This window comes from Apteryx mantelli, chromosome 3 (assembly GCF_036417845.1).
Source record: "Apteryx mantelli isolate bAptMan1 chromosome 3, bAptMan1.hap1, whole genome shotgun sequence".
In the NCBI taxonomy this organism is placed as follows: domain Eukaryota; kingdom Metazoa; phylum Chordata; class Aves; order Apterygiformes; family Apterygidae; genus Apteryx; species Apteryx mantelli.
In genome coordinates, this window is record NC_089980.1 from 13,344,025 (window position 1) to 13,364,457 (window position 20,433).

A 20,433-nucleotide genomic window follows, 5' to 3' on the forward strand; every position below is an offset into this window, starting at 1 on the left:
CACACAAGCGGGCTGGCACCCTCCATCCCCTTTTCCCGGGAGCAACCAGGAGCCGCTGCCTCATGGCCCCCTCCCGCCTGCCTCGGCAAGCGATCCAGCCTCCCCTCTCCCGCCGCAGAGCCAAGCTCCTGCCTTCAGGTAAGTCACCCACATCCCTGCTTCCCCTCTGTCTCGTCCTCAGACAGGGTGACCCACCTTAGCCCTGTTCAGACTCTTTCTAGTGAGCAAAAGCCATGAATACATTGACAAATCCTAATCAGAATAGAGGTGTTGAACTGCTGCATTTCTGCTCTGCAGGAGGCTACGACATTTCATAAGTGAGGGGATTTTTGTTTTCCCCAATTCAGAAAGAAAAAGAAAAATTTCCCACAGAAATGAAATTACTCATGATTTTTTTTTCATCTTGAGGGGAAAAACATGGAACATTTTACTAGAGTTGTTTCCTAGGGAAAAAATAAAGAGCTGGCTCTCAACACTTCAGGACTCACTACTTTAGCCTGCACTGGGGTCCAGTGAGCATCCAGGCACCCCTGACAGTCCCACAAGGGGCTCAGTAAGCCCTGCTGGTGCCTGGGGCGCCAAGAGCCCCTGCTTGCAGGCAGTTTTGGGTTCCTGCCCTGGGGCAGCAAATCCAGAGGCTGTAAGATCCCTGACTCCCGAAGCTGTACAGAGGAGCTGTGCTTGCAGCTACAGATCCCAGCAGCCTTCATGCCCCAGTACCTGAAAAACTTGCCCAAAAGGTTGCCCTCAAACCATGGCCTTGCGGGATGTCTGCTGAGCTCCCCGAGCCGGACATCTGCCCCGCGAGCCACGCATCACGCAGTGCCCGTGCTTGGCCACCACGCAGCCAAACGGGGCCACGGAGCCGCCGTGTCCTCTCAGGAAAACGTGCCCGTCATTTGGTTGTTCACCTCCTGCTTGTCTGCCGGCTCCCTCCTTCGTTAAATTAACACCTCGTTATAAAAGGCAAGCTGCTTTGTTCCTACAAATGATACTGGAGGGTGTTTACTTTTCTAATGAATACCCTGTGTAGAATGGAAATCTGTCCCTGGCAGTCCTTAACAAGTGCTTCATTAAGCTGTTTGAAAAATGTTCCTTTCTGTTCTCCTTTGAACAGGTTATGCTTTGCTCTTTTAAGCTTGTTTTTGGCTGCCTCCCCATACCTGAGAGGATGGGTGGAGAGGTGGCCATCTGCTTGCAGAGCAGGCAGCCTCTTTAATCCTCAGAAGCAGGAAATGTGTCCACAGACAGCACCTTCTCCCTACCGGCTCCTGGTCTCTACCTCTCTATCAGGTAAAACAGCATCCCTCCGCCGGCAGTGAAGGAGCAAAACCCATCGCAGCCGCTGAAGGTCTGGCCTGGTAGCGCCTGATCTGGATAGACGGAGACAGCAGCAGTTACCTGCAAGCGGACCTCGGAGGTTCATGCTCTTACGGTACTATTATCAAACTAGGGAGTTCAACAGCAAACTAGAAATATAAGAAGAAGGGTGGGACATAAAGTTACCAGATGTTCGAAACCATGTAAATTCTACTGGGAATTAGGCATCAGCTTTAATATAATATCTGGCCATGCCACAGGGGTAAAACTCCGAGACTGTAACAGCAGAGCCTTGGATTTAAATGGGATTGGGTCCACCTCCTAGTCTGTATTAGCAGCTGCAACTAAAATTGCTTGTAATTTTGTAGAGTACAGCTTGCTTTGAAACCTCTGTTTACTGAAAGCTTTGGGATAAAGGCTGTTTGGTGAAGCTTGCTATCTTCCCAGATCGATAACTGAAAATAGCTACCACATATATTGCCTTTCAACCAAAACTTAAGGAAAGCTCACAGAATGACAGAAAACACAAGGAGCATCCTTACAAGGCAGGAGACCGAATGCTGTGCTGATGAAACTGGACTCCAGAGTCTACCTGCAAAGAATTGCATGTTCTGAGTTCATATATTGCTGCTGTCTGTCTCCAGTCAGTCCCACGTACAAACCAGGAGCCTTTAAAATCCTCCCAGCCTCAAAGGGTATTTCCATGGGCTCCTCCTCTGCCGGGCAGACTGAACAACAGCTATCACAGCAGTCGAGACATATTACCAAAAGACTGGGCTTGAGACTTCTTTCTGGACTTTTGCTAATATAGACCCTAGTGGAGGGGCTTAAAAGCGATGAATTATACTGCTCTGAGGGTGAGAAAAATGCACTAGTTCAAAGCCAGCACAACCTCCTTTGTCCTAAAGCTACTTCAGGAGTCTAATTCATCTGGATAAACAGGTAACATGCTAGAAAACTGTACGTAGCCGCTAAGAGCTCATTCACCAGCATACCTCCAACCCAAGGAGCTCTTAAGACCTACTAAGAGCCGGCATGATTCCCCTTGGGCAAGAAAATTTGGGAAGGGCAACAATTTTGGAAAAATAATCGCATCTCCCTCAGAGTAAATGTAGGTCCTTCCTTTAAGAGCTCTAATGATCTTTCAGTACAAAGTGATGCCAGCACAACACAGGTTTGACAAAAGCACAGAAAAAAAAATTAGCACAGAAAAAGCCAGTTTCCACGAAAGTTCATGTCTTAATTAAGGTACCTCCATCATATGGCTTGGCATGAGCCAAAGCAGCTGGTTCTCAAAGGGCTGGGCGTGAATTCTCTGCCCTTCAGAGTTTTGCTTTTTCCAGCATGTAGTTTATAAACTTGAGAGAAAATAATGTTTGCTCCGTATTGGGCTCTCCAATGGCAAACAAATCCAGTGCTTTAACAGAATAGCTTTTTTTTGGGGGGGGGGGGTGTTCCTCTCTCTCTCTCTTTTTTTTTTTTTTTTTTTTTTAACTACTATATGGCGCACTGCTGAAAGACAGCCAGTAAGCCAGGTCAGCAGATGATATCTATAAGCCCATGAGAACTAGAGTGAACTCAGTGCGGATGTTCACTAAACTAAGAATCTGGAGCAGAAAATGCAGTCAGCGACATAACATTGGTAATAGCATTTACAGAATGAGGAAACAGTTTAACTTCCTAACCAATCATCCCATTAAGACAGGCTCCCTTGTTAAAACTGTACTGATATAGGAGCTGGTAATTAACTGACCAATGTCTGTACTGTACTAACATTGTCCAGCGTTATCTTCTAAATCAATGTCAGATAACGCTGGACAATGGTCTATTTGGAAAGGTAGGTAAACTGGAAAGAAGTACGGGAATGCTTGCATGAAAAAAATAATGCCACTATTCAGATGCTAAGCTACTAAATTCAACTACTCCACATAAATATTGGTTTAACTCGGATAGCTTTCCTAACAGATGATATGTAACTGACTGAAACATTAATAGTCCAGCAGTGACTTCACGTTCACTTTGCTCAGTCTATTAGCTAGATGATTCAAAAGAGAGAAAAAAGAATTCATCTGCCACCGGTCAACTGAAAGAAGCAGGCATTTAGAAACCACTGTTGAAAGCAGAGGAAAAATAGCTGAAATACACCAAAAAAATCAGGGACAACTAAGCCAGACACCATCAAGCATTTCTCTTAGCAATCCCTGAATCTAAGTTCTGGCCACTAATCTGGGAGAGAAACTGCTCCAAACAGAGAAAAAAAGAGTTCTGATATAACCTAGAGAAAATAACACCTAGAACTAGTATGCAAGTCTGGCCTAGCAGTCCACAGGCCTGTCCTAAAACTGAGAATTTCTACTTTTCCTGTGCTTGAACGGAAGAGCCCAGCTGGCAGTTCCACAGGCTGCCTCGAGCACTGGGGCCAAATTAGCATTGTCATCATCTATTAATACATACAACCCAGGATTAAACACTTGTAAAACAGGATGGGCCTCATTCTGCCCGAACTGACCAGAATCCATTAGGAACAGATTTACTGAAGCCCATGGAGTTACATCTCTGTAACCGAGACTGGAATCTAACTCAATAACTCTAAGCATTTTTTTTATTCTCCAATTTATATGAGCTGATGAACAGCTTTGCCTCTCATAAAACTCCGAGAAGTGCGTGACCTCAGGAATTGTATCTGAATTTCTATCTATTCTACATCTGTTGCATCAGAAATGGTACATTTGACTTTATGTCTATAAACAATTCAATTCCCCAAAAGAAGCTAGAAAAAAAAAAATGCTATCTCTAATATTTTTTCTCTTAATTTCAGTGACTCTATCATAGGCACTCTGGGAACAATAATAAAAATTGACATCTGAATATGAAAAGTTGTATTTTACACCTACCGTGCTCTTACTCTGCACTGGTATAAAGGTCACACAGGGAGGAGGACAGGACAGAGGCAGGCCTAACTTCCTTACTGCCAGTACTGTAAAGCCATTTCACATCAGAATATGTGGCTAAACACCATTCGATATACATTAAAAATCTAGCTTCAATGGCAGGCAGGAAACAGAACTAACCAACTGTGGCTCCTAGAGAGCATCACATTGCGAAGAACCTCTCATTCCCTATTCCTGCACACCTCTCAAAGCAAAATCTTGGATGGGTTTTATTGGACCTCTGAACATCTCTTCAAGGCTGGGCTAATGAATCATAGCTAATGCCGCAGGCATTGGCAGAAAATTTGTCGACCTGCTTCACATTTTGTTCTCTTGCCATAAATTTTGGAAAAAAAAAATATTGGAATAGTGCATGCAAAGGTCTCTCCCAGGTTTTGGGAATTCGCATACACTTCTCACCCAGTCAGGCCTGCAGGAGATTCACAATAATTATGTCAAAAAAAAATTCTCAGTGACCCCACCAACAGCAAAATTTGCCAAGTGGGGCTCATCTCTGGAAGCGAGTCATTAATAGCTGCTGGGCCACCATCAGAAGAGCGCAGAAACCACCAAGCCCTGTGGGCTCATAACTTCCTTGGCCCATGGTGCTGCTCCTTGCAGTCATTAGGCCTGTTATCTTTAGGAAGTCGGAGTCTGACATCCTGCCCACTTATTCCAGTCAGGCAAATCAAACCACGCAGACAAATGAGGGATGGCATAGGTCTGAGGAGAAACGTAGTTCAGTCAAGGACCACAGGGAAGACGCAGGCAAAGCCCCACTTCAGCTCTCCCATCAGGTCTTACTGGCAGTTTCTCACAACAGTGTTTTGCCCCCGCTGCCTCACCATTCAGCCCTGCAGCCGCTCTCGCTGCCCCGGACCCAGAGCTCTCCACAGCTCAGCTCAGCCGCCTGCCTCACCCGGAGGTGGCCTTGGCTTAAACCATGTTTCCTCTTGACTGTATTCCTCCTTGTATTCATTTCATAACTCATAATCCTATCCTCACCCACCAAATGCCTATACGTTGGCACATGCAACTTCAGCAGGAAAAACACATGAATATTTGACCCCAAGAGCCAGATTGTGTCTGACGGTCTCAAAGTCAACCAGGGAGTACTCTCTACTTTGAGAAAAATAGCCACCTCTTGTAAACATAATCCTCTTTCTCTCCACAGCAAGCTAATCAGAGAGCCGCTAATTAAGATCAAAGAGTTTGCATCTGGAACAAAGCAAGCTACAGTTACCGACATGCAGGACCTGGTCTACACAGCTGCAAAACAAAACAAAAACAAAAACAACCAGACACCCCAAGATCGCTAATTGCTACAAAAGCATCTCAAAAGTTTACCCAGTTATAGAGAATACGAAAGTCTGAGGTGAATACAGCAGAAACCAGGACGTAGTCACTGGCTCCCTTTACACTGAATTCAAGCCTTCCCTCTACATGATGAGGCTGTTACGCACTAATGGAGCATTAGGGCAATTAAAAAATGCTGCAGTGGCAATAAAGTCTGTTCCTATAAAATTGTGTTTCATCACAGCAATATGCTAGATCATGGGTGTGGTTTGAAATTACCCCATGTTCACCAGGCTATCAGCAGATCCAACAATTGTGTTGAGCTTTGTAGCTGTGTGATGTTTGGAAATACTTGTATTGTGTTCTTGGGGAGAGGGAGGAAAGGAGCAATTTATTTGCTTTGAAGCTGGGTGAAATAGCATTAATGTAGGAAGGAAAAGTAATTGAAGGCAGGCAAGCAATAAGCTCATCGATAAACAAAAATCATTAAAACATATAACAAAACCTTCAAAGACTGACCCAACGTTGTCCTCAGTGATGGCAGAGGAACCCAAACATGGTCTCAGCACATTTACACCAGCAGAGAAAAAGGACACAGTAATGACACCTCGAACCACCTTTCAAAACAAACTGAATTCCTACCTACTTTTTGCATTTGTGTTAAAAAAGCAAGTGGGAAAGCATCACCTTTTCAGGTAAGGGGAAGGCCGCAGCATCTCCTACAAAGACGGCAGCAACTTTGATGTGCTCAGGAAATTGGAAAAGCAGATTACTGCATGGAAGGGCCAAAGCATGAGCTTGAAACTACACTGCAGCTCTCTGTCCCATCCTACAGTGTGTCTGTCCCCCATCCCCATTCCCCCAGGACACCATCATCTCACTGTTGTCCGTATTTCAGCTTCTCAAAAACACTGAGCAAAATTTCCACCTGTTCCTGTCCGAGGAGCAAAGAGAGTTCATAGCCCTTACACAACAATTTTGTAGGGGTTAAAAAAAAAAAAAAAAAGCAGCAGAAACGGGAGGAAGGGGTCAGAGGCATGCTCCAAGGTTATCCTTGTGACATATCAGTAGATAGTTTACCCAGAATATTTCTGTGACTGGAAAGCCATCAATTTCCTCTTGGTGAAGGAGCATGAGCTGCTGATGGTTGACTCAACAGCAGTCACAGGCCACTATCACTATCACTTTCTAAGGCTGCTGGTGTATATTCCTATTTATTTTGATGTCCTATGAAGTCTCAAGAGCTTGGTGAGCCAAGTTCAGATGCCCCGAGCAAGCACAAGCTCAACATTCAGCCCTTGCAAATCCATGCAATTCTCTTCTACTAACTTCAAGGCACGACATCCAGAGAAGTATCCTCAAGCAGCTTGGCTCAGGACACCAGAAATTAGCCTGCAGCAGCCCACATGCTGTTATACAGTTCCAGATGCCACTGGTCATGGTATAAAAAGTATCTCTAAAGAAAGCCAGAGAGGTTTTCCCGCACCATGCAGTAACTACACAGCAGCTGAAGGACAGCCCCACTATCTCCACAGCTTTCAAGGGGTGTCCAACAAGGGACGAGCTTGAACGCCAGCTGAACGTCTGGGGAGTGTGTCTGACCCCAGCAAGCACATCTTACCAAACCAGGGTGCGTTTCCACAGGCATGGGGTTTTGCCCCGGGGCAGGTGTCGGCCTGGGGCAGGGTGGCTGCGCAGCATGTTGCCACCTCCCGGAGTGAGTGGGCTGCCGGCGCATCAGGGCACCTGCCCCATGGAGCTTGTGTTCAATCAAAACCGCAGCATTTCCAGAAAGCCCAACTCCCTTCTTTGTTTTTTTTTTTTTTCCTTCCTCTCCTTCCTCCTTTCCGCTCACTTTGGTTCCTCTTTTGGTCAATTTATTCCAGGGAACTCTTATTTTTGAAAGAACTCGGATAGCATTCCTAATAGATGATAAACATTTATAAGCCCAAGCATAATTCCAAATACTTAGCCCTTAGGTAAACACTAGAAAGTAAAGGTCAAGCTGTAAACATCAGTATTTTTCTAAAGATTGTGCGTATTCATGTTTTGAAATCTTGTTTTCCTTAAGTAAACCCCAGGCAAGAGATAATAGATGCCTAATTTCAAAGATCCTGAAAGTTATAATTTGGCACGCAATGCCATGAGTTGTAATGAAGTTTACAGAAGTGCTCTCTGAAACGTTCACACATGAAAAATTAAAGTGGAGATAGTTGCTTTATGTAAATCAAACCTATTTTCAGAAACCTTTTATCCAACCATAAACTGCTGTGGAGTAAAAGATCAACATTTCTGCCTCTGAGTTTTCTTCCTAATAACAAGACACTAACAGAGGGTGTTCTGCCTTAAAGGACCATTAGGAAAACATTTCTTTGCTGGGGGGTGTAAAGCGATGTTTGTTACTCACAAAGCAGATATAAAAGACCTAATGTTCTTGCAAAGCCAAGCACTGAAAAGTTAGGAAGAGCTGGAATTACAGTAAATAGAGCAATTTTACCTCCCCTCTCCCCTCATGCGCGTGCATGACTGCACAGTCGTTAATGAGATGACAATGCTCCTATTTGCACCCGGGGGCTGCTGGCCCAGCCATCCCAAGGCAGGGGCCGGTGCTCGCTTCCCGCGAAGCCGTACGGCGACGGATCCGCGCCCCGGCGCGTTCCCAGCCCGGCCTCGCTGCACATGACTCAAACCCAGCTGCAGGGGCAGAATTAGTAATGTCCTCATCTGTTTGCTGTGGTGCTCTTGACGCTCTTACTTAAGCACGTCACAAACTTCATTTTATCCCCGCCGTTTCCCGGTGAAGGGAAGGGATGACCTTTCCCCCATTTTGCAGGCTGGGAACGGAGGAGCAAGCGGAGCTGGAGGATCCGCGGCTGTGGGGACAGTGCAACTGGAGGTGCCCAAGGCACTTTATTTTCCAGAGTGCTAACATGATGTTTGCTACACTCCAGCTCTCCTTAGCTCCTGTTGCAACAGTGACCGCTCAGCACCTCCCCTCAGACCCCGGGGTCTCAAGTCAGATACCCACAACGTGACGAGCACTTAATCAGTGACCACTCAGGAAGAGTTTGGTTTAAGTAACTTGGCTGGAATCACTCTGGCAGAAGCATTGAAAGACTAAATCTCCAGCGAATGTCTGAACAGCCTTAAATGTTTTTTTCCTCTTTCCACAAACCCCTGCCTCATTCACTGTTCATCTTCCCACTCCTACCAGAGATGGGGTAGCGATCCTCGGACAATGGTGCCTTTTACTGCACAACCCTGATTCATTCCCCAAGCAGGTCTATAATTGTAGTGGTCTAATTAAAGACTGTATCATAACGCAGAAGATGGGAGCAAGGCAGGGAAGAGAATTGAAGTTGCAAGATAATTTTGGTATATCCTAAGCATTTTTAAATACAGTTTGCACACACATACGTGTGTGTGATATTTCTTTGACTTAAAAAAAAAAGAAAAAAAATCAAAATGAAGCAACAAAAATCCACTGCATAGCTGGAAGCACATTCCAGCAGGGCTGGGACCTTAGAGTCACTGAACAGACTCCAGCGTTCAGAGCTAACAAAGTACCTGCGACAGCGAGAGCAGGTTGTCAACCTGCGCAGACGAGAGGCCGCCGAGCTTAGGCCTTGCCTGGGGATTCACAGGTACCTGCTGACAGAGGGGCGCTACGCAGGAAGCGCCAGCTCCATTTCAGGTTCCTGAAAGGAAGCACACTGAACACAACACAAACTTTTCTACCACTTCCCCAAAACACAGAGGCCTCCTGCTCTCTTTTCCGCTCTATTCCCCATCTCAGTCTCGTCCAGCGCCGCATCCTTATCTCGCTTCACCTCAGCCCATCTCCCCAGGCCCCCCAGCCCCTTCCTCTCATACTCGTCCTAATTTCTTTATTGCTGACCTTTTCGATCGAGTCTCTTTGCTGAGCCAGGCCTGGTTCTCCCCCTTCTCCTGCATGTCAGGGTCCATCTCCCCGTGGCTCAGTCCTCTCGTTCCCGTCTCTTCTCCTTCCTGCCAGCTTTTTCACAGCCCTCTCATTTCTCCCACCAGCTCCCAGATCCATCCCTTTGCCCAGTTAGGACCCCGCTCTCCCCTCCCACCCCAGTCCCAAACTCTCCTACTTTTCTGTCCAAATCAGACGGCTCTCTCGGCCGTGCGACCGCAGCACCAGTTGGGATGGGTGTCACACAGCCCTCGCCACCTGCAGTCCAGCATGCAGTGTAAGGGGCCGAGTTAGACTCTCTTTTTAGTTAAAAGGAAAGAAAGCAGCACTGCCAGAAAAGTAAATTAGCCCACGTTTAGGGGACAGGATTGAGTCCAGGGGGCGGAACAAGCTCTCTGCAAACACCTATCCCCCTCCCGGGAGTACAGAGGGAGCCGATGCAACCATGCACAGAGGTTTTCCTGAGATTAATCCCTGCAATTACAGAGAAGCTCCGCTCTTGCCCGTCAACCCCTTCCCTGGCACGGGACCCATCTCCCCAAAGACGGTGCCCCGGCACAGCTGCGAGAGCGGAACGCACCAGTCATCCCCGCAGGAGCGCGCCGCGCACACCCTGGCCACCCACGCAGGGGGGAGAGGCACAGGCCGGCTCAGCAAGGATGGGATTTTTCCCTCAAACATCAGCTGCGCACATGCAAACCGAGAGGTTTGAAAGGTTCATTAAGTGGCCGAATTTGGCAGGAAAATGAAGTGAAAGCCACTCTCCTGCCAAGCTGCAACAGCACGGTGGTGCTAGAGCTGCTCAGATTGAAGGACATCTTAATATTTCAACACAAGCAAAACTTCTTTTCCCCTTTTTCTAAAAAACTGGTGGTGCCAGTCCCATATATACCACATGCCATACACTCATATGTGCATAAACACACACACACACGGAGCAGAACTGCCACTGAAATTTCTACATTGTTAAGTGAAGAGATGGGTTTGTCCTGATTTACAGCAAACTTCTGGGAAGTTTTACATTTCAGATCCACCCATCATAATTACAGAAAACCCCATGATGGCTGAAACTCCTTCATGTAATGTTTTAAAAAGCATTTCCACTATATTTGCCCATGTGCCACCAACAAAGAGGGTTTTTTGTATCAGTCTGGCCATGGTTTTTTTTTGTTTTGTTTATTTACTATTACTCTTTTGGATTAGCTGTCAGGCAAGAGGTTTTTTCTTACTTTTTCCTCACTCGGCTATGGCTGAACAGCTCATCACCTGTCTACCTCAAGCAGAGAACTTTCACTTTAGGCCCATGAAGTGGAATGTATTTTCTTTGCAGAACTACTATAATAGGCAAATAACCATGTGATAAAATAAACTAAGTGGATTACATAGGAATAGAAACACACTGTAGACAGTGGTACACACATTCGTCTTTAAACTGTTATGAACAAATATCCCTCTTGTTAAATAAGATATGCATCCAAAAGCAACTTAACTGCCTGTATTTGGCTCTGCAGAAGGAAGCCATCTTGGAGACTGGGCCTACCAGCAAAATCTGGTTTTACTGGTCTCACATTGGACAGTAAAGCTGGCAGCAGCTGACAAAGCTGGAACTTCAAAGAGCAGAGGAACTGCTGGAGAAGATTCAGCCTGGATCGATCCCAGAAGCTCTCCTCTCTGACCCTACACAGCACCAGAAATGTGAGAGGGGAGGACAGAAAAAAAAAAAAAATATATATATATATATATATATATATCCTCCTTTTCATTATACATAATTTTTGGGCTGAGAGAGTCCCTCAGATTCTAACAGCAATTACTTTCCTTGGTAAAAATCAAAACTAGTATATACATTTTTATTCAGACTAGTTGCTTTTCATAGTTCATGTTTAAGCTCCGAGAGAACACTTCATCCACGGCTGTCTATTTTCTCTTTTGGAAACTTCTAAAAGACAAAAAGAAATTGAACCAAATATAATGAAACAATGACCAGGAAGCATATTATTTCACTAGATATAAACATTGGAAAATAATGTTATTTATCCTTGAAATATCTTGAAGCTTTTTCTCTTTTACATTGAAGGAATTTATTAGGACTAGACATAAAATAGCTATTTTTCTGAAAACTCTGAAAAAGAAAACAAAAAAACAGCTTAATCCATTTGCACCTAAATTGCCAACAGAATATTCAAGTCATTTTCTGAAAATCATGAAACTAACTTTGGCAACTGGTTCAACAATTCACCAGAGTAGCAGAAGAATGGAATTGCTTTCAGCCCAAACCAGCAAGAATCTGACAAACACAAAAAAATGGGGGGGATAAGGAGGAGGTCTGCATAAAATGCTATTTCAGTTGAGAAAATCCCAGTGGAAAGTTTTCATTCAGTTCTGCATTTAGTTTTCCTCTTACAGCCTTCTTCCTTTCTCAAAACAAGTATTTCCACTTCAATCAAAGGTAAAATGGAAAAAGAAGGAGAACATAAAGGAGCCTGATTTTCCAGAAGATCAGAATCACAGCAATCCACAAACTCTTTTTAAAAGCATCTCAATCTAGACACCCAAATACTGAGACACTCAGCATTGCTGGTCACATTTGAAATCTTGGCCAAGGTTTTTAATTCATTGGAAGATTAATATTCTGAGACAGCAAAACATACTTGTTCAGCCAGATTTGGGAACACTGGAGCCCCGTTGGGTTGAGAGTTTGGTAGGGAAATGGAAACAACCAAGCTTTGTGATAAAGCATTTTCAGGCTGACAAATTTTTCATCAAAACTCTGAGGGGAAACATCTTGCTGTTTGCTCAGGCATACACTACTTCGAGGTGGTTTTGCAATAAAAGTCATTGCCACTGTGTATTTGAGAGGTCTTGCAGGCCTCCATGAAACCTCCCAAAGCTCTGTTTGGTTACACATGGACTAAAATGAACGTTGGTGAGTGGGCCTGAATTTCACTGTATTTGGTTTGAATGAACCTAAATCAATACAAAAATTGCCTGGTGCGAGCCAGTACCAGCTAGATTCTCAGCACTTCAGAAACGAACGTTTCCCTTCAGCGTCATTGAAGTTTGGGAGGTTTGCTTTGGTGACCTGTGGCCTTTCTTTCTTCCCACCCGCCTCATTCTTTCTTTCTTTGCTATGTATGTTAATTTGGGGAAAATCATAGCCTAAGGCAACACACCTGACTGCTTCCCACCCCAAAATCATTTACCATTTAATGCACGGTTACATTCATTCTTCTGCCTTTATAGTTCCCTAATGAGCTTGAACTGCAATTAACAAAATGATTGTGTTCACTTTAGTACAATGCACCTGCAAATACCAGGATGGGAAGTCATATTTAAAACAAAAATACACTCATTACATATTTCAGGAGAAGGTTGATATTCTAGCATGGGCTTGAATTTTAACAGGTGTCAGTAGCTACAAGCTGTTTGTTGTTTGAGGTTTTTTCTATTCTAACTGGTCAAGGATGCCCCTATATTATTTTATCATTCACAGTGCTATGATTTTTTTTAAGTCAAAATACAAAATACTTCCTTTTGGTTTTTTTACTGCAATTATTTACCATCTTGGACTGAATAGATTTTTGCTGTAAAAATTCAGATAGAAGTCAACATTACTGTCTCATTTACATAGAAAGACCTTTTTAAACCCCTTGTTAGGATTTATTCAAACCTGAAATTTAGGAGAAAAAATACCTGCCAGAAATAATATAGAAGACAACTCATCATTTATTTCATTGATATTGGACTCAGTTTTCCAACAAATATGTGACTTCCTAATATGCATACTGTAGACTTCTTGCCTATAAATTTTTGGTGGCTTAAAAACAAACAAACAAAAAGTAGCTTTTCTATCTTTCTCTGCTTGTTAATAGAGCACAAAGTAGCCATAACATGGTTAGTAAAGAAACAAGAACTTGCTACATTCATATTGTTCCATTTATTGCTCTTTCTGAATGTTTTTTCTCTCTGTCATAGAATCATAGCAAAATTTAAGTTGGAAGGGAGCTCTGGAGGTCATCTAGTCCAACTTATTGCTCAAAGCAGGGCCAACTTAAAGTTGGATCAGGTTACCCTGGGACTTGTCAAGCTCAGAAGATCTCCCTAGGTGGCAATTCCACAACTTCTCAGGGTTCAACTGCTTAACCACTGTCACTGTGAAGAGTTTTCCCCTCATGTTCAGTCAGATTTCCCCTTGCTGAAACCTGTGACAGCTGCCTCTCGTCCTTCCACCGCGCACCCCTGAGAAGAGTCTGGCTTCACCTGCTCCATAACCTCCCTTTGGGTAACAGAAGGCTGCAGTTTGATTCCCCTTAGCTAAATAAACTAAGGTTAAACAAACCTGTTCCCCTAGCCTCTCTTCACACATCATGTGGTCCAGCCCCCTAACCACCATAGCTGCTCTCCACTGGACTCTCCAGTTTATCAATTTTGTACTCGTACCAGAGAGCCCAAAACCAGGCACAGTATTCCACATGTGTCCTCATGAGCCCACGATGTGCTGCCCACCAGGACTCCTGGCTCCCTTCGTGTTGAGCTGCTACCCTGCCAGCAGGCAGTCCCCAGCCCCTACTGGGACATGGGGCCATCCTGTCCCAGGTGCAGAACCTCACATCTCTTTGCTGAATTTCAGCAGATTCCTGTTGGCCCTTTCCTCCAGTCTGTCCCTCAGATGGTCCCTCTGGATGGCAGCCTTACTCTCCAGCATATCAACTGCTCCCCCCAGGGTGGTGTCATCTGCAAACTTGCTATGGATGCACTCTGTCTCCTTAACCAGGTTGCTGATGAAGATGTTAAATAGTATCAGCCCCTCAGCACCCTCAGATGCATCCTGTCCAGCCATATGAGCTTTTGTGTCCTGCTTACCTAGGCAATCTTTAATTCTTCTCTAGTGCAGGTACTACCTCTCTCCCCCAAACTCTACCACTACCATCACCTGTCACATTCAGCAGAAGGCCCACATTTCCCTTGGTCTCCCTTTTGCTGCTGACATACCTGTAGAAATCATGTGTGTACCCTCTATAAGCCTCATCAGTTTCAACTCCAGCTAAGCTTCGACTTTCCTAATTCTGTTCCTACGTGCCCAGGCAACATTTCTATATTCCTCTTTGGTAGCTTGTCCCTGCTTCCACCTCCATACTCTTCCTTTTTGCATTTGAAATCAGTCAGGAGTTCCCCGTTCAGCCAAGCTGGCCTCCTGCTATACCTGCTCAACTTCCTGAACATCAGGATGGGCTGTTTTTGTGTTTTGAGGAGGCTGTCCTTGAAGATCAAGCAATTCTCATGGGTCCCTCTGCCCTCCAGGGCAGACTCCCAGGAGATTCTGCTTACCAGTTCCCTGAACAAGTCAAAGTCCGCACTCCTGAAGTCTTGAGTCATCATTATACTACTTGCTTTCCTCACTTCCCTCAGGTTATTAAACCACCATCTCGTGGTACTGCAGCCAAGTCATTCCCAAACAGTTCTTCCATATGTGTGAATAGCAGATCCAGCAGAGTGCCTCCATCGGTCAGCTCATCCAGCACCAGCATCAAAAATTGTCCCTGACACAATTCATAAATCTCCCAAAATGTTTATGCCCCATCACACTGCCAGTCCAACAGATGCAAGGATGGTTATAGTTCTCCTAAAAGCCTACTGTCAGAAAAACAAACCCATGCCTTGACAGCTGGACATGGGTTAACAGCGAGACACTCCTATCGTGACTTTACAAGCCAAGGTACTATCACTGTAAGTACACTGTAGGTTCACAACTGGAATCTGTATCATGTAAATGCATCAATTATAAGGAACTCTGAAGGGGATCTGTTCAGACAAAACCACCCATGACCTCACTTGTTGAGGATCCCAGGAGTTCTTTATAGACTGCAAAAGTAGAGGTAGCACAACACAGAATTAATGTTTGAAGCATTAGCTTATAGCCAACTTTGGCCTGAGAAGAACGATACTGACTTGTTTCAGGACCTAGTAAGAAGGGATGTAGCACTACCTACCTGAACAACAAGAGCTCCAAAGCCAGACACTCTACCTACTGCATCTGTCCAGAGGGCAACACTAGGAAGTGCATGAATGAAGAAAGCTTCCTGTACCTCATGGGCCCAATCCTACACACCCCTCAGGCATCAGTCAGTTCCATTGACACCCAGAGACTTTAATTCAATTCTTATCAAAAAGGTGGACTCTGCAGAACTGCAACTGGGTGACATTAGGAACCAGATACCCTCACTTTCCAACAGATTCAGATACTGGCTGCAAGCAGCACCATTGCTGGTTATAAACCAGGCAGCAGGGAGTCTTCCAGACCTTCACCCAAATTCCCAGTCATAATCTTTCAACCCCACTGAAAGTTGAGTAAGTGAAAGGCAAACCTGGCCTTCAGTTTGAAATGCAGCTTGTAGCTGGTATGGGCTCTTAAAGAGCCTTGTGATGGAAATGAGAGCCTGATTTGACTGCGACTCATTTACCCTGTCAGACAGCCCTAGTGACTATCTGCCCTGGCTCTTCAGCAGGTAGGAGCTCAGAGGAACTTTTCCTATCCATAATGCCAGCAACTAAGACATTCATATCTCCTGGTCATCTACTGCACTTCTACATATCAGAAGTCCCCTCCCCCCACCATTGCTATCATCATTATTTGATTATCTGAATTTTTACTGAATGTATCTTTACTACAGCCTTGCAGGACAGATTATCCCCATTTTAATGATAAGGCAATGATGGGACACTAAGGGCCAGACTTTTTTTAAATGGAATTTAATTGAAGCTCATGCAAGTTTCAATAAACCTTTACTTTGCCTCTAAGCTGGGTGAGCTCACAGCCCCTGAATCACTTAGTGCTCTGGAGTTGTTAGGGTTCAGGCCGTGCGGAAGTGCCAAGTTTCACACTGTTTTGCACATGAAACCATAAATCCCAGAACCCCAGAGGCATGAGGGGGGCCCTTGTTCAAAGGGTTCATGAACTTGGATAAAGTTGGGCAGATATCAGAGTTTGTAACAACATACCAAGCTAAGAGGGACAGTTTGTAACTCTGTTCCAAAAGCTTTTCATGGGCCTAGACACAAAATATCTAATGAGAACATTTTAAGCTTTTGCAGAATTGGGCCCTTGGCAAAAAACATTACCATATTTTTTTTCTTAGCTTTATCTTTTTCAGCAAATTCAACGCATTATTTCTCCTGGAAAATCCAGAGTCAGTTTTCTTTATCCAAAGTCATTTTAACTTGTAGTAGGTATTTAGACATGACTCTTTCATATTTCATTTGCTTTTGTTTTTGAACTATTTATCTACCAGAGACAAATGATTGCATCTGGTAAGGTGAGAGTACAGGAAAATGCTTACTCAGCCTAATCATAAAATAATTATTCTTTTGAAAAAAAATCTTCAGGGACAATAGTTACATGTACACAATATGACGTAATCATTTGTCAGTATTTCTTACCTCCTCGCTTTAGTAAAAAGCTAAATCAAAGTAATAGAAAAACCTTAGGTAATAACAGCTGCCACCCCAAATCCATTTTATAACTCTGTCTGGTTTCAAATCTCACTGAAAACTGACAGAGTTTTCACTCTCTTCTTTGACTATAATTTTATAGAGGAAAATCTGCCATGCAAAATTCAGGACATTTGCAATAGAGACCTTAGAGCAAGACAGAGAAATGTTTGGTCACTTATCCTGCAAGCAATGTCAGCACATAAGAAGCACTTAGCTCATGGTTGCTTTGAAAAGCAAATTTCAAGAGAAAAGCGAATCTTGACAGCCAGATTTGAGACTTCCTTATGTTAAATAGCAGGTTACTTCAAGAGTTAACATCCCCATCCTAGCAAAGTGCTCCTCATCATTACAGAAAGTGAGAGAGTCAGATTTTCTTGTCTGCAAAGCAGTCATTGTAACAAGCCAATACATGGAGCAGTGAAAAGGACTCTGATTTGATTCATACTGAAGTCACAGAAACACTTTTTAGAGTAGCAGCCCTCTCTTTCCTTCATATTTATATAGCAAAACCTTATTTCAACATGTATTTACCACTGCCATATCAACAACCAGTGTAATAAGCAAAATCAGATATTCTAACAGTGCACAACAGAAACAACACCTGTACAATGTTTTGCATGCAGAGCTTGCCAAGCACGTTACAAACCAACATGCAGAAAGGAGAAGGTCACCTCAAGGGCCAGCAAAGAACCTAGGAGAGCGCCCAGGTCCTACGGCCTTCACAACATTTTTCCTTCCCGATTGACATCCTTTTTGGAATAGCAGCCCCCCATGGAGAGACATCTCAAACACCGAACACTCAGCTCTGATAGTAGCATCAAGGTTACTGATGATAGCTTTTTGCTTCTTGCCTGCACAGCACACAAAACTGACATGACTAAAGAGAGTAGCAAGAAATGTAAATTCTGAAGGAACCTTAAATCTCTTAAGTAAAAACAAAAAAAAATAACACAACTACTTATTAATGGAATGTTAAGATTGTGTGCTAAACCCACAAAAGTCAGAAAACAAAGGAATTAAAGATTCCCTTGGCTCTTTTAACCCTTCACTCTGCCTGTGTGCCTTATAAGACTTTTCATTACACAATCACATAACATTGGGCAAAGGGACATGACCATAGGTGATGTTAAAGGGGGAGTACGGCTTGTTATGGAGTAAAGCTACAGAAATGGAAATGTTAATAACTAGCCATTTTATCTTGTAAAAGTTTAATATTCACTATTAAAGAATGGACACTAAAGAAATGGCAGGATGTTGTTACAGAGCTAAATGAAATACAGAATAAATGAGCTGTTCCCCCCAGTAAATATTTTGGTTGCAGTTTATTTGCAGTGGTATTTATCTCCCCATGAGCCCAATATCATGGTAATATATCATGGTAACTATTCATCCCCTGGTTTATGCTCATATGTAAATAAATCTCAATGAAAGAGACTGAGTTTGTCCTGTACCCAATACCATATGTATTTGCATCCCAAGCCTGCAAAACTCAACACATTCCCCTCTCACCAAGCTCTGTGCAAGCTCAGTATCTGCTGCACTTTGAGGAGCTGCATGCTTCCCAATCATTAACACACACATCCTCTTCATGCGCAAGGAAATATTATCCTGGTTTTACAAATGAGAATCCTAGGTACAGAGAGATTAAAGCTGAACATTTCAAAGCATCCCAGTTAATTAAAATGACTGGAAAATGGGTGTCCAAATTGTTTAGATACCTTTGAAGTCTCAGAATAATTATATTGCTCAAGGTCACATGGGGAGTTTATGGCTGACCCACAACTTGAACCCAGATTTCCAGCGTCCCACTCCAGCACCTTAATCACAAAGCCATCTTTGCTTTCCAATTTAATACTGGCCAGACCTGGTCCTCATGCAAACTGGGTACCAACGGACGAAACCTGTTATTATGCCATATAATATAGCTATCTATCTCTACCCTACAGGATAAACAGCAGTGTGTTTGGGCATCTCCAAATTCTTTAAAGGTACATACCATTACAAAACACTTATGAGGCAGGGAAGAGCTATCTGGGAATTAGCACATGAAGACAGAAAGTGACTTTTCTGAAGGGCACGCTGGAAGTCCATGACAGAGTAACGTTTGCTGCCTCTCATGTCCTTAGACTAGTGGCCTGCTGTTACAGCACCCCTTTTTTCTGATGTAGTATTTGATTAGCAGCACTTCCTTTTCATAGGTTGGGCCACCAAACCTAGTCTTGTTATCAGCTTTGTTGCAAATCCCACTACACCTATGACACTTGAGACTACAGCCACCAGTGACGCTGCATTTCTTGCCATCAGACTTGCTAGACTACATTACAAAATAAACCTTCAAAGTTATTCAGAGTAGCACAGAGACTTCAGCAACAAAGCATATGCTGGAGGAGTCCTTTCCCAAAGGAAAAAGCTCAGAAAGGACCTGTCAAAGAGGCTTCCGCACAGTGTAGGCAGAAAAGCTTCTGCACATAGCACTGTGCATGACATTAGCACGGCATTTGCCTTTCTCATGTCTCTAGGGTCTTTGCACACAAGAAGGGGGCTGTACTTAATAAGCTGGTTTTGGTATCCATGGATAAACCTGGTCTCAGCTTCATTTCTCTTGAGCAAACACTCTGACTACACATTCCTCTCATTTAGAGCTGCCAGTCAGAAAACTGATTTTTCCAAATGCCATTACCTCTTACTGGCGCAAAGTCTTTAGGTCTTAGTATGAACTGATACTGTTGCATGAAGTAGAGCTTCCCAGGTAGGATTCAATCTTGAGTTCTCCCCAGACGCACCAACACCCACCAGGATGTGGTATGCAATGCAAGACACAGATCAACATAAAGGACACACACACACACACACACACACTCTTTATCACGGAGGTTGCTAATTTCCCAAGCTAAGAACAACCTTTGGAACGAAAATGAATTGTGTGTCTCATTCTGAGTGCATCAAAGAGTAGACAGCCCTTTTAAAGGAGTCAAGATCACCTCAGTTGTGCTTTTGCTATCTAGCCCAAGGTTAAGGATTTGGCCTTGGGCTAACAATTGGCTCAGAAAAGCAGGATCATATAATGAGAGTTCCAGGAAGGGAGAAAAAACAAAGCTTGGCAAAGGTGCATTCCTCAAAGTGTCCCAGTATCTGACCCTTTTTTCCTCAGATGAACGAGGAAAGGAAGAGAGGACTGGAGTCTGAAACCCTGAAGGAAGTACTCACATACAAGAGGAGCTGGAAAGACCTTCCAGATCCTTCCCAGACAACCGGGCTCAAAGAGAAGGGCCTGACAACAGACTTTCCCCACCAGTTAGATTGAAAAGCTGGCAGTAACCCACTGCATGGCTCAGGTCTCAAGAGGAGGCAGCTCTTGGACAGAGCAGCACCTGGTTTATTTTCTTTGATATAAAACACCAGTTAGACTGTTTCTGTTTGAAAATTATATCTAAACCTCACAAAAGGACCAAAATT